Source organism: Saimiri boliviensis, chromosome 2 (assembly GCF_048565385.1).
Source record: "Saimiri boliviensis isolate mSaiBol1 chromosome 2, mSaiBol1.pri, whole genome shotgun sequence".
Taxonomy (NCBI): domain Eukaryota; kingdom Metazoa; phylum Chordata; class Mammalia; order Primates; family Cebidae; genus Saimiri; species Saimiri boliviensis.
The window spans coordinates 155799717-155819314 of NC_133450.1; the positions used below are offsets into that span (position 1 = coordinate 155799717).

Consider the following 19598-nt stretch of genomic DNA (forward strand, 5'->3'; position numbering starts at 1 on the left):
TTCTGGCCTTGCATAGTATATCCACTTCCCTATGCCTTTGTTCCTTGTCTCCACCAATTGCATGAGAATTCAACATTTGAATCTCACTCAGTGTGGGCCATCACTTTTTCCAAGTTTCTAGAGCCATCCTAACAGCAAATTTACACACTCTCCTGGGGTCCTTGCCAGGGTGTTAAATCCTGTTTCTCAAGAGAATACTCCCAAATTTTAAAACTCTCCCTTACTCAATTTAATGTTCTTACTCTTTTGATCAAATACTTCAAATCTAATTCAACATTCTTTTTTTAGCTCCTGTCACACTTGGCGGCTGGGTTTTACAGTTCCTATGGGGTCTGCTCCCTTTCTCTTCTTTTTAGGTCTAGAATGTCCCTAGCTCAGTTTTCCTGTGATTTAATCCCAGGGACCTGGAGAGGTGGCAGCTCCAGGGAGGGGGACATGTCATCCTGCAGGAAGGAGGCCTCTTTGTAGTCTTTAAGCAAGGAGATAATGGTAATAGGGAGTGCTAGGCCACTTCTGCAGACTTAGGGAGTTTAGTGGAAACTAAGTATGTGAGATCATCAGAGCCAACAACCCAGCTCTTCCATCCCCTATGTAAGGGTCCCAGGTTTTCCCAACCAACATCCGGACCACAAAATAGCAGTCCAGGCTTGGTTCAGAATTTAACCTTGTTAGGAGGTTGGCTGCATTTATGATTAATGTTCCAACCCTGGTCCCAAGCATTCTCTGCCCTTTCATTGCAGAACAAGAGAGTATCTGCATGTGTCAGCAAAGTAGCCTTCTCGTTTTCATATTTGGCTTTCAGTTGCCTGTTAATTGCTCTTAGCTTTTCATTATCTTTTTCTGGAATGTCATCCATCCAAGCTAAGTATTAATCATTGAAAGCTATCCCTAAAGTTACTTTCCCTTCACATTTTTCAAAAGCATCGTACCTTGCACCAGTCACTGTATTCCCATTTACCTGTATACCATCCCGGTTCACCCCAGGTGAATTATTTCTATTTGCCAAACACTGTGAGATGTGCTTTACATGTCGCCTTTTTCAGTTTTCACATCAACAATGTGAAGTTCGGTGGTGGGAACTTCCAAACCCCAGGTTAAACAACAGGCTCTTTATTTTCATTTGAGGCACAAAAAAGCAGGAAGACCCGTAAGTCCTGGCATGCCATTCCTGACATACAGACTCTGAAGTCAGTTCTTGCTTCATTTCTTGGAAAAATGTAGTTACGTCTGCAGAGCATAAATCTGTGAAAGCACAAAATTAATACATCATATCCATCTTCAAAGTATCCACATTTGGGAATTGGGAAACTACAGTGAGTATTTTTTCTGCAACAAATCAGAGACTAAGCCAGACGCTGAAGCCCCAGAATGCACCTGTGTTTGACAGTTCTATCTGGGGAGTAACCCGGCATGATCTACTGCACTAGCTCTTTCAAAGAGAAGCCTCAGAAGGGAGGGAAAGAATGTCTGAGGGTTTGTCTGGGGAAAAATAAAAGAAATAATTGTTCTAAAAAAAAAAGGAGAAATTGGTATTTCACTGGCAGCCCAAGTTGCACAGGAACACTTTAAACTTCTGTGGCCAGTATCCTTCATCTGAAAATCACCAACTTGTTTAAAAATCCCTCATCTGGGGATTTGGTTGCCTGCAATCACACAACCTGAAACTGAATGTGTCTAGATACCCATATGTCCACAGCAGGGGGCCCTGGGGTACTCTGCTGGGCTGCAGCATGAATTCCACTCACGAGCATATGCATGGGAAGCAGCTGAAAATTCCATTTTCAAAATAAGTTTTCAGCCATTAACAAGAAGGAGCAACGTGGAAATGAGATCATGATTTCGATGGGCCCCAAGGTGTATGATAGAGGGGGCATCTCTGCCCCAGACTTGGCACTTGACTTCACTCTTTTGGCTCTCTTAAGATAGAGATACCGTGATCCTGTCTGAGAACAATACATGTGACCATGGTCAACAGATCTTTGGGGTGTGTGTGTGTGTCTGTGGGTAATAAATCTAAAACCCTCCCTTGAAATTGAATTTGGTTTAATGTTTTTCTGTCTGCACCTACAGTATTTAATTTCTCTCTCATCTTATTTAACTGTGAAATTGTATTCTTTCACTGGTAAAGCATTTTGGCATGCTGCAGAGATCAACGGCATTGTGGCAAATAAAGCTGAGTTATGTTGTAGTAATATTATTAAAGCAGCTCAGAAAGAGGCTTAGTAGCACCTGGCATAGCAGGTGGCCATGTGCACTGGAAGTCAAGAACCTGAGCGCTCATCCTCATCCTAACACCATACCAATGTGTGACTTTAGCCAAATCATTTATCTTCCTTGAGTTCCTGTTTCTTTATTGGCAAAATGGACAGATCGTAGGTGATATTGCAAGATCTTTTTCCACTTTAGGAGATTTTGGTCAGCAACACTTGGCAGAATTATTTTATTCACCTGCAAACATTCACCTACCATTATGTGCCATTTACTGTTCTAGAGCTTGAGATTTCAGGAATAAATGAGCTATTGTCCTGCTTCCACAGAATTTGGCCTAATTCGGGGGGTCAGCAGTGGGGTGAAGAATGTCAACATGTATGAAAATGACTACAGCACAATAGCTGTCAGAAATATGGAACCATTAAGGACAGAGTAGTTAATTCTGGGTGGTGGAGTGAGAGGATCATGTCATGATTTGCAAGATAATATAATATTGTCTGGGTGATAGGCAGGAGGTTTGCCAATTAAGAAGGGTGTGATGTAAAAAGATCACTCAAGATGAGAGAAACCCCAGGTACAGAGGGACATAAGCTAGACATTGAATAGAATGTTTACAAGTCAGCAAATAAACTAAAGGAGGAGTGGTTGGCCATGATACTGGCAAAAGATACTCTGGAGTTACCTCATGCCTGACCAGATAGGAAAATAAGTGTAGTTACTGCTGCGTAGTACATACAATACAGATTTGGAGTAGGGAGCATTTATAGAAACTGTTGGAAAAAGAAATAGATGTGGTTGAGGGAAAAGATGAAATAATAGTTATTCCTGTGCTGGTTGAGTTGACAAAGATAATAAATATTCCTGGTTTCAAGCTGGGTGACTACACGAGTAGCAGGAATACTTCCAGCAACAGGTGCCAAAAAATTCAATGAACAGTTATTTCATCCATAATAGAATTTGTTATTTTCTTAATAGGAAACATGGAATGAGATGGTTTTGGAAGATAAAGTTTCTTTTTGGACTCAATGTTTTCCTCATGATCCAGAATACTTTATTCGTGTTTGAAGCTGTGTTTTGGGTGCACACTAATTAAGAATTGTACATCTACCTGGTAGATTGACTTCCATATTATTATGACATGCTACTCTCTATTGTCATTCTTGCCTTAGTTCTATGTTTATTCTTGCCTTAGAGAATAATTGTGAGATATTAGTACAGTTACATTTGCTTTCTTTTTCTTTTGCTAGAGTTTGCATGATATATGTTTTTACTCTGAATTTTTCTATGTATTTATAATTAAGACATTTCTAGTAAGCATCATATAACTGGGTTTTATTATTTTATCCAGCTGATAACATTAATCTTTTACATATTTAGCTAATGTAAAGGTAATATAATTTCAGACATATTTAAGATTTTATTTACCATCTTACTATTTTTATCTACCTGCTTTATGTTATTGTCTTTTACAGATTTCTTTTAGAATCATTAAATATTTTAAGTATTTAATTTCTCCTTTCAAGATAGGCAGTTATACATTCTTTTCCAATTTGGGGGGAAGTTTACAGTAGAGATTACAACATTTACCACTGACTGATTATAGTCTAAAACAAATTATTTCCACTTCTGTCTTTTTGTTATTTAACATTTACTATTTATAGCCTTCTGCCTTTTGTGTTATTGTCATGTATTTAAATTCTACATATATTTTAAATTTCACAAGATAATATCTTATTGTTCTGTACAGTCAGGATTTATTTACATTTACCCACGTTTTACCATTTCTGTTGCTCTTCTCTCCTTTTTATACCCTATGCTTCCTTCTGGGATCGTTTTCCTTCTCGCTACATAACTCATTTTACTATTGCTTTTTAGGGCAGCTTTGCCAGTGAATTATCTTAGTTTATGTTTGTCTTCATGTTAGTTTACCTTTTAGTCAGAGTTCTAAGTTAGTACTTTCATTCAGTGCTAAAGATGTTTTACATTGTTTCCTGATTTTCATTATTTTAATTGATAAATTACTTTTCAGTTTTATTGTTGCTTTATTGAATTGGATTCTGTTTTTCTGACTTCTTTTGTGAGATTTCTCTTTACTTTGGTTTTTGGTGTGCTTTCTATGATATGCCTAGATATGGTTTAGGTTTTTATTTATGTTGATCTGTCTTTCAGTTTACTAGTCTGGTGTTTAACCCATATAATGAATTGTTAATTTCCCATTCTTTATGTAGTAGTTCTGAAATTTTGATTCATTTCTTTTTTATAGACCCTAATTCTCTGGTGATATTACAAGAAAATCTACCTTCTGCATCTTTTCACCTGTTACATTAAATATATTAACCATGATGATGTTTAAATTCAGTTCAGCTAACTACAGTGTCTAAATTATCTGTGGGTCTTCTGTGTGTATGGCAGGTGGGGTGGGCACACACGCTTGCATATGCGTGCACAGGCATGTGTTTTCCTCTTGGCTTTTAGTCATATGGTTTTATTGGTCTTATCTTTCTTTGGTCAGGTAAATAGAGTAGTAATTGATTACCCTTAATCCATTTAGGGACAGGGCTGAATCAAGTTTAGTGTCTCTAGTACCTAGTCCAGGCGCCCCCAAACTACGGCCCGTGGGCCGCATGCGGCCCCCTGAGGCCATTTATCCGGCCCCCTGCCGCACTTCAGGAAGGGGCACCTCTTTCATTGGTGGTCAGTGAGAGGAGCACAGTATGTGGCGGCCCTCCAACGGTCTGAGGGACAGTGAACTGGCGCCCTGTGTAAAAAGTCTGGGGACACCTGCCCTAGTCTATCTCTGGTTCATGCTGTGCCTCCAAGGTTTTCAACTAAAATCCTGCTGTATTCTTTAAGATCCTTCTGTTCAGTGCACAATGTATTTCAATATTTGTCTCATAAAACTCTCCATACTCTACTTCTGCTTTTCAGAGGTTTTCTGCTTAGGTCTTTAGCCTTCTTTTCTGCCTAGCCCCAGAATTTAGCAAATGTTCTTAAAGAAAAACTAGTTGCATGCTAAATTTCACTCCACTACTTCACCCTAGGTCTCAGCCAAAAACTCTGCCAGTTTCTCTATTCCCTAGCAGCAATTGGTACAAATCCCAGAATCTAAACCTCTTGCCCAAGCTCAGAATCACTAAATGCCGCCAGATTAAAAATGGTTGCAAAATTAAGCTCACCTCTTTAAGATCTTTCCCTCTCCAGAGTTTTAGTATATGGAGTTCTCATAGCCTCAGCAGCTATTCAATGCCTTTAAACAAATGATTGCTTCATTTTCTCTCACATTTTTTAGCTGTCATCAGCAGGGGCCTGATCTGATGCAAGGTATTCCAACCATCAAAAGTGAAAGGCCTTCCAAGCTTTTTACATACTTTTGCTTTGTCATCTCAAGACGAGAACTTTCTACCCTGTGCTTTTTGTCTCCTGGTTGTAACCTGAGGTACTGCTTGTATCAGTAGCCCAGCATGAAAGAATGAGATGGATAGAAAAAAATCTTCCATTTACTTTCAGATGCTACCAAACATGATTTTCTTTAGCTCAAATAAAAGAACTAGGTCACATGCTCACTTCTGATTATGAAGGAGCCTACAAAAGTGATTATCTTGCAACGGGAAATAATATTGCCATTATTGGCAATATTAATAAGTCAATCATAGTTTATTTTCCAGAACTGGGCATTTTGCCACCCCATTCCAATCAAGGTTCTATTATCAGGAAATAAAGCTGGTATATAATGACCTTTGGACGAGCAATCACATTCTACTTCTTTGTGATTAAAAGAGATGGGAATGTAAACAAAGGAGTATAATAATGACAAGATATTCATTTTGGATTCAGTTACTGGAGAGCAAAAGATAGCTATACCTAGTTGGTCTTTCCATTTCCTTTACTGACTTACACACCTACTTGTGTTTCCTACAAGATTCAGTAAGGGCAGAGATTGTGTTACATCATTTTTGTAGTTTAATATGTTGTCAGACAGAAAGCATTCAATTGTCATTTGTTAATCTGAAGATAACTTTAAAGATTGGAGAGAATTTGGATAGTCCTAGAGGATAGGGAAACAGTTACAGTGATGGCATGGGTGCACACACGTGTGTGTGTGTGCACAGTTGTGAGGTCTGTGCGAATGTGAGATGTGTGAAGGCTAAACAGTGTGCAACAGCCTAGCTCTGTTGGAAAGTCCATGCTGGTGATAAATGAGGCACTATCTACCAGGGCTGAGCTTTTAAGAGCTCTTATACAAATAGGGTATGGAACGATAGGTATTTCACTGTGCATAAAAGGAAATCAAAGAATAATAAATGAACCAGCCCAAGGTCAAAGTATATAAGATAGAATTTATTACATTGTCCGTATTGCCACCCCAACCCTCCAACCCTCCATTAAAATGAAATCCTTCCAGTGAATTTTAGAGATTTTTGAAAGACATTCTTTGACCTAGACATCAGATAAGTTATACACAGCTAGACTCCACTTAATTGCATAATGAATGAATCAACTCTTTTAAATCACTTTACAAAATCCCATACACTATCACATTTCCTTCCTTGTTACCAATACCTGTTAAATGCAGTCCTCATAGAGAAATAATTCACTTCATTGTATTTTTAAAAAAATGCCCAACTGGAGTTCTTTAAGTGTTGCAGTTCTCAATTATATCACCCCAAATCCACTGTGAAGTGATAATTAAGGGCTAGAAGCTAAACCGATTACTGCAAAATTTTCTCCTGACAGCCATTTAATAGCTAATCAGGTGTTAAATCCCCAAATTATGCATTTCTCAACAGCACACACTGATCACAATAAATTTTAAAAGTTTGAGTTATCAACTTGTCTTTCACAACTTTGCCCCAACACACCAAAGCTTTAGCTTTATGAATTACCAATTTAGAGGATTCAAAATTCTTAATAATTTATTCTATTTCTCTATTTAGAATGCTTATTTTGATTAATGCTCCTAAATCTAAGTTCTGGCGAGAGAATGTTATCATAAAACCTGCCTTCACCCAGTGGAGAATACCACATCTTATATTAGTATCAACATATTAGGGTTGCTTAATTTGCACATTCATAACACCTGTAACTAGACTGATGGAGATCATGGAACCAGTATATGCACTAAGGTATTTGGGACCATCTTATATGGCTTTACTAACTTTAATTGCCCTGAGTTTTTACTTTTATATTACACATGCTCCTGCTACAGGGATGCAACCAGTCCCACCATTGTTCTAATACTGCAGAGTTGAGTCTGTGGCCAGAAACTCTGAACTTCACTCTAGTGAGACCACTAACACCACATCCAATCCACAGTGACCACGTAGACACCTTTCAGAGACAGAATGTGTGAGAGGGAGAGCAAAAGAGTGAGAGCAAGAGTGGGAGAAAGGGAACAACAATATCTACATGGTAAATAATGGACCATCACATACACCCTCCTAATGTTGAAGAATTGTGGCCTTATATCCCTACTCCAGTAAAATGAGGGAGCTGAATTAATAAGAAAGTTTTATTTGTATAGATCAGATTGTTTACATACATAGTGTATGTGCGTGCGTGTATATTATATATATATATATATATATGCGCGCGCGCACACACACACACACACACACACATACACATACACCTATGTATAATTTTTAATTGTTTTGAACAATACTAAAAATAATTTTTGTTTTGAACAATGCTAAAATCTACAAAGGCTATCCGTGGTCAGTTTTCACATTTTAATGATAAAACCAATGGAGTGACGTAACACATTTATTTCAAAGTAAATAGTTTTCAACCAAGGGAGATTTTTCTTGCTAAAGGATATTTGGCAATATCTGGACACATTTTAGTTGTCACAAGTAGAGAGGCAATATTATTGGCATTTAGTGAATAGAGGCCAGGGATTCTGCTAAACATCCAGCAGTGTACAGGAAAGCTCCCAGCTGACAACAACAAAAAATATCTGGCTGATAATGAAACGGGATAGTTTCCTTCAGGGGACTCCCGTAGAGGGTGGCTAGTTTACTCAGCCTGCAACTCTCAACCCCTCACGGGAGGGGGCGCACGCAGGTGAGTGGATGAAGAGACTGGGAAGAATGCTTTGCGGTGCCGGCAAAAATAGAACTCCATGCAACCCCACGGCAGCATCTGGGAGGATAGCTGTGACCCCTGGATCCCCAGAGGACATGTGTTACAGTGTGCTCTTTTAGCTTTGCCATCCACGGATAGCTTAAGTGTTTAATGACTCAGTGTGACAGCCCTTTGTATCTCGACCTCTGGTTCGGCATCCAGGAAGAATCAGGTTGCAGGAATGAATTGACACCTGATCACCAAAAAGGTTCACTTTTGCTTATTTTACCTGTTTCTTGTGACATTTAGTATGATATTTCTAAATAACATGCTGATAATACTATTTCTTAGTTTTTTCTAGCAGGGGTAGCCTCCTGCTTTAGATGGCCCCAAGTGTCACAAAGACAAAAAGCAACCTATTAGAAAACATACAAGCACCTCTACCATGCAGGATCTGTTGCTCATAACTCACATAGAACAAACTATTTTACTGAACATTGGCACCCATGACCAACACTACTGGAGCCCTGGGAAATCACTTTTCTTGTGTTCTAAAATCAAAAGGCCTGCCATTTGGTGAGTTGTGATACTGCTGATGCACAGACATCACTTCACCGCCTGGCAATGATTTGAGTGGCGGAAGCTTTTAGAAGAGACAAAGGATAAATTAATTAACTTGTCAAGTCCTCCCTCTCAGATTCTTGAATAAAGACTCATTTCCCAGGAACTCCTAGTGTCCATTGTCTAGTTCCCAATGTACACTTCCATAGGTAATCACAAGTCAGCACAATATATACAGTAATTGCACATGGTGACTGAGGAAGAATTTTGCATTATTAAACAATTTATGTTATTCTTCATCAAATTTCGGAAGCTTTTAAAAATTAATAGACTTTAACATATTTTTTAATTTTGTTTTTTGAAACAGTTTCAGATCTAAAGGAAAATTGAGCAGATAATACAGAATGTTTCATATAACCCTCTCTGTCTTTTTCAGACACAATTTCTCCTGTTACTAGTATATAACATTTGTTATAATTAATGAACCAATACTGATAAATTATTATCAAGTAAAGTCCAAAATTTACATTAAGTTTCACTGTGTTATACAGTTGTGTGTGTGTGTGTGTGTGTGTGTGTATGTGCAAGAGAGAGTGAGACATAGTTCTATGGGTTTTGACAAATGCATAATGCCATGTATCTACCATTACAGTATCATACAAAATAGCTTGGCTGCACTAAAATTCCCCTGTGCTTCATCTGCTCATTTCTCTACCTACTTGCAAATTCCTTGAAACCACTGATCTTTTTTACTATATTTATAGTTTTGCTTTTTTCAGAATGTCATATATTATAATCATACAATCTTTCCAGACTAGACTCTTGCATTTAGTAATGTGTATTTGAGGTTTCTCCATGTCTTTTTGTGACTCGATATCTTTTTGTAAAAAATCACTAAATAATATTTCATTCTATGTATGCACTATAATTTGTTTATTCATTTGCCTATTACAGAACATCGTGCTTACTTCTAGTTTTTGGTGATTATGAACAAAATTGCTACAAACCTGTGTACGGGTTTTGTGTTTTCAGAAATTTCTTCAAATATTTTCATCTGCCTGTTTCTCCATTCCATTTAGGATTCTAGTTACATGCATACTGGACAGCCTTTTACGTCTGCACAGGTCTCTAATACTTTGTTCATTTTTCAATTGTTAAATTCCCTCTGTTCTTTAAATAGCATAATTTTATCGATCGTCATGTTTATCGAGTCTTTCTGTAATCACAAATCTTCTGTTGAGGCTATCTAGTGAATTTTTAAGTTTAGTTGTTGTACTCTTCAGCTCTAGAATTTCTACTTGATTCTTCAGTTTTTTTAATACTTCAATGTCTATGTTGAGATTTACTCATTAATGCAATTTTTAAAAAAATCCTTGAACATATTTATTATTGATTTAAATAATTTTCTGAGACATATAATAGTATCTGGGTCCCACTTAATACCTGTTTGTACTGATGCCTCCTTTTTTCTTTGGTGTGGATCAGCCTTTTCTGTTTATTTGCATCTCTGGTGATTTTTGCTTGAAGACTGAACATCATAAAAAATATGCTATAGTGACTCTAGATTCTGTACTGTTCTAAAGATGACTGAGGTTTCTGCTCTAATATACAGCTACCTTGTCTGGAATCAAGCTATAGTGAATTCTCATGGAAAAGAGTTTTTTTCCCCCAGCCCCAGCTTCCAGCTGCTGGTGATTTTCAACTTGGCCCCCTAATAACCTTTCCTGTGCCTGCATAGTTTAGCACTCCAGAATTTGAGCAGATTTATATTAAGATTGTGGGGCTTATCCTCTTTGTGATTCCTTTGCTTTTGCAGTTCCCCATAAATTTCCAGTTGCTTCTTCAGCCCCTACCGAAGTTCTTTGTACTAATAACTCATGCCAGTAAAGCCTCTACTTTTTGCCACACAAACTGTATGGAGATAAGGAACGCACTCAAAGGCATAATGTATTTACAGATCTCATTGGGCTGTATTGTTTTTCAATTGTAAACAATCCTTTAGTTTCTGCCTCCTTTTTTGTTAGGCTCCCTGAGGTCTCCTGTGTCCATGTACAGTTTAGCAGTCAGCCACTGATTTGAGCAGAGTTAATACTCATATTTTGGATCTCAGCCTTTCTGATCCCTTCTTGCTTCCAAACATTGCTCCCCTTGAATTTCCTGCTACTTGATTATCTGAACTTTCTTGTCTTCCACCTGAAGCTGACAAGACTTCAATTTTCTGTCACCAGAGCTAGGATGGGAATTGAAGAGATTTAGGCAACAAGGGTCACAAAATCATAGTTCTCATCCAAAGTACTAAAAATCTGTCAAGACCGTAGCCTTCTCCATTCTCTACCTGTCATTGGTCATTTTCCAGTGCCTTCAAGTAATTGCTTTATTTATATTTTCACCATTTTAAAGTAACTGTCTATAGGAGGTGAACTTCTTCATGCTGACATCACTGAATGTTATGCTTCTATCACATTAAACTTTAATTTTTAAAATAGAATTTAAAAGACAAAAGCATTTTTAAAAATCTTTGTGAGTTGGTACATATCACATATGTAAATATGTAATTTATTACAAAGTGTGAGGTGGAACTGTAAAGGAATAGCATTTTTGTATGCAATTGGCTTTGTTATCAGTATAAATTAATTGCTTTAACTTTAAGATGTGTATATAATCCCCATGGTAACCACAGAGAGTATCTACAGATTATACACAAATCAAAGCATGTCACTACAAAAAAAAAAAATCAACTAAACTTGAAGGAATAAAGGGAGAAAATGAAGGACAGAAAAGCTATGAAACACATAGAAAACAACAAAATGGTAGTATTAAGTCCTTCTCTATCAGTAATTACTTTAAATATGAGTGGATTAAACTTCACACTTGAAATACATATATTGGCTAAATGGATAAAATAACAGGACTTAACAATATGCTAAGTGAGTCTATACTAAGAGACTCACTTTAAATGTGAGCACATCATAGGTTGAAAATAAAAGAATGCAAAAGGATATTTCATGCAAATGGTAACCACAGGAGAACAGAAGTGATTATATCAATATAAAACAAAATAGGAGATAGATCAGAACTTAATGCAAGAGACAAAGAAGGGCATTACATAACTACACAAGGGTCAGTTTACCAAAAATATTTAATAATTATATATGCAACAAACATCAGAACTCTTAAATATATAAAGCAACATTGACAGAATTAAAGAGATAGGTCAACAATAATAGTAAGAGTCTTTAAGACCCCATTTCAATAAGGAATAAAATAACCATAGAGAAGATCAATAAAGAAATAAGGACTTAATCAGTGCTATAGTTCAAAGGGAAGTAGAAGATATATAAAGGACATTCTACCCAACAACAGCACAGTATACATTTTTCTTAAGTATACACATGGAACATCCTCCAGGATAAAACATATATTAAGCCACAAAGCAAGTCTTAATACATATTAAAAGACTAAACCATACAAAGTATTTTTTTCCTGATTACAATGGAATAAAAGTAGAAAGAATGCCAGAAAAAATTATTGGAAAAACCATAAGTATCTGGAAATTAAATAACAGTTTTAAATAAACAATAGATCAAAAAATCACAAGAGAAATTAAAAAATATTTTCACACAAATGAAAGTAAAAACACAACATACAAAAACCTGTGAGATGCAGTGAAAGTGGTGCTAATTAGAACATTAATAGCAGTAAATACTTACATTTACTGATCTCAAATCAACAACCTAAGTTTACACCTCAAGGATCTAGACAAAGAGAAATAAACTAAACCCAATGCTAGCAGAATGAAGAAAATATTAAACATTGAAGCAGGTATTTTTAAAATAGAGACTAAAAATAGAGAACATCAATCAACCCAAGAGTTGTCTATTTGAAGAGATCAACAAAATTGACAAACCTTTAGCTAGGTTAACTAAGGAAGAACAAAAACACAGAAGACTCATGTAGCTAAAATCAGAAATAAAAGAAGCAACATTACAACTGATGCCACAGAAATGGAAATTATTATAAGAGAAAAATTTCAACAATTGTATCCCAACAGATTGAATAACCTAGATGAAATAAATAAATTCCTAAAAACATACACCTTACCAAGACTGAATCATGGAGAAACAGAAAAATCTGAAGAGACCTACAACTAGTAAGGAGATTGGATGAGTAATTAAAAATCCTCCCATTGCAATAACAACAAAGCCCAGAACCAGATGACTTCGCTGGTGAATTCTACCAAATATTTAAAAAAGAATTAATACCAATCCTCTTCATCTTCCAAAACATTGAAGCAGAGGTAACATTTTCAAACTCATTCCATGAGGCCAACATTAACCTGTTACCAAAGGCAGATCAAGACTATGCAAGAAAACTAGAGACCAGTAATCCCAATGAATATTGATGCAACAATTCTCAACAAAAATACTAGCAAACAAAATTTAATAGCATATTAATTATAAACTATGACCAACTAGGATTTTTTTCTGGAATGCAAGAGTGATTCAACATACAAAAATGAATCAATGTAACACCTCACATTAATAGAAGTTTTTCAAAAACAGATTATCATCTCAATTGATACAGAAAAATCACTTGACATAATTCTACACCTTTGTGTTATAAAAACACCCAACAAATTAGGGATAGAAGAAAACTACCTAAACATAACAAAGGCCATATTTTTTAAAACCTGCAGCTAACATCATACACAATGGTAAATGACTGAAAGCTTTTCTTCTAATATATGGAATAAGACAAGTATGCCTACTTTCACCCCTTCTGTTTAACATAGTTCCAGAAATCTAGTCAAATTAATTAGGTGAGAAAAGACAAAAGGCCTTCAAATTGGAAGAAGTAAAATTATCACTGACAACACGATCTTATATGTGAGAAAACTTAAGGATTACACATGCAGAAAGAGCTATTAGAACTAATAAGTAAATTGGCAAAGTTACAAAATATAAAATAAATACACAAAATTCAACTGAATTTCTATACACTAACAATAAATAACTCTAAAAGAAAATTAAGAAACCAAACTAAAGAAACCTTTTATAATACCATCAAAAAGAATAAAATATAATAGGAGTAAACTTATCCATGGAGGCAGAAGAGTTGTACACTGGAAATTACAAAACGTTGCTGAAAGAAATTTTAAAAGATATAAATAAATGGAAAGACCATGGATTGGAAGACTTAGTATTCTTAAGATGTCAATACTACTCAAAGTGATCTATAGATTTAATGTAGTCCCTTTCAAAATCCAGTGACGTAAATGCATAAATAGAAAAATTCATGCTAAAATTCATGTGGGACTTCAGGGGTCCCTGAATGGCCAAAACAATCTTAAAAAAGAAGAACAAAGTAGAAGTCTCACAATTTCAGCTTTTAGAATTTATTACAAAGCTACAAAAATCAAAACACTATGGTGCTGGAATAAAAGCAGACATATAGACCAATGAAATAAGAAAGGAAGCTCAGAAACCCTCAAATATTTGGTTAACTAAATATTTGGTTAACTAATTTGCAACAAAGGTGCCAAGACTATTGACTGAAAAAAGGGTAGTCTTTTCAACAAATGATGTTGAGAAAACTGATGTCCACATGCTAAATAATAAACCTTAACTTATATCAGAGATCAAAACTAAATTAAAATTAATCAAAGACCTAATGGAGCACCAACACTATATAACTCCTGGAAGAAGGCATAAGGATAAAGCTTTAGGACAATGGATTTGGCAGTAATTTCTTGGAGGTGACCCCAAAAGCACAGGCAAGAGAAAAAACTGGATAAACTAGAGTCTATTAAAATAAGTAATTCTGTGAATAAAAGGACAACATCAACAGAATGAAAAGGCAACCTATGTAATAGAGGACAATACTTGCAAATCACATATCTCAAAATGAGTTAATATCCAGAGCATAAAAAGAACTTCTACAACTCAACAACAATGACGACAAAACACAAATAGCCCAATTCAAAAATAGGCAAAGGACTGGAATAGATATTTTTTTCTAAAGAAGTTATCCAAACAGCTAAGAAGCACATGAAAAGATACTCAGTATCACTGAATATTAGGGAAATGCAAATCAAAACTACAGTGAGATACCACCTCACACCCATTAGTATGTCTATGATAAAATAAAGCAGCAGAAAGTAAGTGTTGGCAAGAAAATGAAGACATTGGAATTCTCGTGCATTGTTAGTAGAAATGTAGAATGGTGTATGGAAAATTGTATGATGGTGCCTCAAAAATTTAAAAATAGAATTACCACATGAACCATTAATTCCACCTCTGAGTGTATATCTAAGAAAATGAATGCAGCATCTTGAAGAGATATTTGTACACCCACATTCATAGCAGCATTATTCACGATAGCCAAAAGGTGAAACCGACTAAGGGTCCATCAGTGGATGAACTGATAAACAAATGTGGCTTATGTATACAATGGAATATATTTAACCATCAAAAGAAAGACTATTCTGACACATGGTTCACATGAATAAACCTTGGTGACATTATGCTAACCCAAAATAAGCCAGTCACCAAAAGACAAGAGACTATGATTCCATTTTTATCAGATATCTTGAGTAGTCAGATTCATAGAAACGGTGGTGTCAAAGTCTGAGGGGAGGGGAAATGGGAAATTGTTGTTCAATGGGTAGAGGGTTTTAGTTTTATTAGATTAAAAAAATTCTGGATAATTGTTGCCCATCAATATTAATTATCTCAAAAAAGTGAATTGTATGTTTAAAAAAATTATGGTAAGTTTTACATTTATTTTTCCACAATTTTTAAAAAGACCGATCTTCTATTAATATTTTCAAACACATACTTTGTTTGTTTGTCTTTTAGGTATCCCTTCTATAACTATCTTCCTGCTCTAGTATAGACTGGTCTCTCTTTACAGCTATTGTCAAGCTCTTCTTTTGCCATTAGCCTAAGGATTCCTTTCACTTAAATCTGCCGTTAGATCCTCTGTTTCTTGGATCCTATGTCTTCTCTCTGTTAGCGTACTGCACTATTTTATAGAATACCTTCTCCAGTAGCTTCCTAAGAAGGAGTTTATGAGAGGTATTTTTTTAAGGACTATCATGCCTGAAAAATGTTTTTCTCCATTCTTATACCTGATTAACCATTTCGCTGTGGAAACCTGAAATTTGCAAATGTTAATTTTTTTCTTTTTTGACTGGTGTGGTTGAAAAGTCAACGGCCATTTAGATTCTTCATACCTTTTCTGAGGTTAAATGATCTATCTATCTATCTATGTAATTGTCTCTCTAATCTATCTACTTTTTTATTTTTTCTGGAAGCTTAGAAGAACTCTCTTTGTTCTCAGTTACGCTGGCCTCAGCTTTTGAAATTTCAGTCATTTACCTTGGTATATATCTACCATGGTACTGATTCACTGGGCCCTTTTAATTTCAAATCTCATGTTCTTCCATTCTTGGGAAAATGTCTTGAATTGTTTCTTTAATGAATTTTTTTCTTTATTTTCTATATTTTCTTTTTCTATAAATCATTTTCACATGTACCAATTCTATTGTTTTCTTATGTTTTTTCTTCTGTTTTCTGTCTCTGACTTTCCTCCCTCATTTCTAGTGCATTTTTTTTCAATTTTAGATTTTAAACATTTTATTGAATTTTTTTTCATTTCTGCTATCATATTTTAATTCCAACTGCCAAACTTTAATTTTTTTTGAATCTTTGTTGTATTTTTATGCTTTCTTTTTTCTATTTTCATTCAACAATCTGAGAGCCATATGTATTTTTACTTCTGCTCTTTACACTGTCTCTGTTTCCTTCAAATTTCTTTCATCATGTTTGTCTGTATTGTTAAGTTAGATACTTTTCTCAAATGTCTGATCCATGTCTGGTCATTTGTTTTAAGAATGAGTCACTATATACATAATTGGAATCCCTGTCTCCACATGAAGGCATATGGATTGATTATCAGGTAGGAGCCTAGCCATTTTGTTGAATTACTACCAAAGGCCAGAATCTCTTGATTCTGTTCATTTCTCTAGAAGTGTATCTTCCATTCTCCTGCTTGGCTGCCAGTGCCTTCAAGAGCCAGGTAGTGAGGAGTCTAGAAGGAAAAGAGATTTAGTGGTATCACGTTATACTTATTTCTCCCTTTTTTTAGACTCTTGCCTTACTCTTACATTTTGCTGTATCTGCCATTAGTAACTTATAAACACCTTTATTTCTAACCTGTCCAAACCTTTATCCTGGAATTTTCTTCCAGGGCTGAAAAAGGAATAAAGGGGCAGTTCCTTGGCTGTGTGGGTTGGAGAGAGGCTCTGGAAATAGAACTGCTTCTTACGCAGACTTTAAATTAATCCTGTTTTCAAGCCCACTCCCATTCCTACCCTCATAGCTTCCTGGTATTTCCAGTTCTGGAGTTTTTGAGATTCTGTAAAGAGAATTACTGGCTTCTGGGCCTCCATTACTACAGGAGTGGTTTTCAGCTGTCTTTGGTACTCTAATTCAACTTCTCTAGACTGTCTACTTTTTGGCTTTCATGAATTTTCTGCTGACGTCTCTTAACCCAAGCTTCATGATCTTTTCTTTGAAATCATTTTAATCATTACTCTGTGTTTAGGTGTATTTTAAGAAATAATAAAGATAAAAGCATGTACTTATTTGCTGTAATTTCAACATTTTCATTCTTAAATCTCTTTATCTTGGCCCATGCTCAAGGATAGAATTGTCTATGCTGAAGAGTGTTTTGTTTTCTCTTTATTATTGCTAACTCATATTTTCAACATCTACTACATGACAAACATTCTACCAAGCTGAATCAGACATGAGGTGCATTGCGAGGAACAGTCTCCTCTTGAGAAACCTATTTCTGCCATTGCTGTAAGAAGATTATTAAGGAAAACACTCACAGCATAAGCCTCTACATAAATTATTTTGCCTTCAAATGCTCAGAAAATCTTTGCTTCTCTTAAAGAGTAAAAACCCCACCCCATATAAACTATGCAATTTACTATGCCTCACTTTGCACCTAGGTTTCCAGAAAGCTTATGATTAAATGTGAGATTTTAACCATATCTTTGTAAGTTATAGGATTTTCTTTTCACTTCTTATTCCTGAATTTCTGTTCTCATATCTTTATCTTTCTTGATTTTCAGTTCAAAATATTGTATAAATTTCTTTCAAGATGCCTCATGCTATGGTTTGAATGTGTCTCTTACAAAATTCAGATGTTGATACATAATGGCCAATGTAATGATATGAAGAGATGGGGCAGGAAACAATCATTCTCAGCAAACTGACACAAGAGCAGAAAGTCAAACACCACATGCTCTCACTCATAGGCGGGTATTGAACAATGAGAACACATGGACACAGGGAGGGGAGCACTACACACTGGGGTCCATTGGGGGGAAATGGGGAGGGACAGGGGGATGGGGAGGTGGGAAGAGATAGCATGGGGAGAAATGACAGATACAGGTGAGGGGAAGGAAGGCAGCAAACCACACTGCCATGTGTGTACCTATGCAACAATCTTGCATGTTCTTCACCTGTACCCCAAAACCTAAAATACAATTAAAAAAATAATTAAAAAAAAAAAGAGAGAGAGAGATGGGGCAGTTAAGAGATAATTAGATCATAAGGGCTCCTTCTTCATGAACAGGATTCAGGTCCTTAAAACAGAGGCTCGATGCAGCATTTGACTTGCTTGCTCTTCCACCTTTCACCTTTTGAGGACACTGCATTCCTCTCCTCTACAGGATTCAGCAAGAAGGTGCCATCCTGAAATTAGAGAGCAGCCCTCACCAGACAACCAACCTACCATTGCCTTGATCTTGGACTTCACAGCCTCCAGAACTGTGAGAAAATAAGTTTTTCTTCTTTATAGATTACCCATTCTCAAGTTTTCTCACCATGAAACAATGAAGATAATATTCTTTGTTCAATGAGATGGCATTTGCATTTCTATTTGCATTCATGAAAAAGCCAAATAGAGTTAATAATAATTAATTGAGCACTTCTTGCTAAAACACTTAGAGTAAACTGAGAGGAACTTTTTCAAAGAAAATGAAAAGCTTTTCTTCTTCTTTATTATGGGTAGAATAAGGGTCAAATAATAGTAACTTGTGTCAATATCAAGCATATAGTAGTTTGTTTAAAATATTTCCTAAGTGAGTGAGTGAATGAATGGAAGAATTTCTTGGCAATGTGGTTTGGTAATTATCAGAATGTTCTGCTGCTGCAAAATTAAATGATCCCTTTCATTGGCATAAATCAACTAACATTTATTAGGTACCTTTTTATTTTTCATACCTTCCTAAATAAAAAAGGCTCTTTTTTGGGGGGGTCTGGAAAAAGAATAAGCTTGATCTCTCAATGGCCCTGCCACTCTAAGATTTGATGCCTTCTGTGATTTTATAGCACTACTAGTTGTTTGGTTTTATATTTTAGAGCAAATCCCTAAGCACATAACAAGTCAGTAAAGCAATTTAGACCTTCACCCAGATCAATGCCTTGAACTTCTGAAGATTGGATTTTTGTTGTCCTCCCATGTTTCAGAATCATATAAAACAAAAACAAAATCATTCTTGTTTGAGTGATGTGTGCTCTTAGCAGGACCAGCTGTATTTCTAGGTATGAGGATATATAGCCATTCTCGAAGAGTCTACCCATCAGCTCTCACCAAGTTCTCCAGTGCAGATGCCTCACCCTCCCTAAAAATGGCAAAAAATTGATGGGTAGAGTAGTGTAAGATCAAGAGATTTCTTACACTTAGTA

At 35.8% G+C, this 19598-nt stretch overlaps 1 long non-coding RNA gene across 1 annotated transcript in view; it reads left to right on the forward strand.

Annotated features, from left to right (window-relative positions):
- LOC141582831 (uncharacterized) overlaps window positions 1-18759 on the forward strand; it is a 541347-nt gene extending 522588 nt beyond the window's left edge. The window contains exon 6 of the long non-coding RNA XR_012515748.1: window positions 18581-18759. This is a non-coding gene — a long non-coding RNA (uncharacterized LOC141582831). The remainder of the gene's footprint in view (window positions 1-18580) is intronic.
- Window positions 18760-19598: the final 839 nt, after the last annotated feature.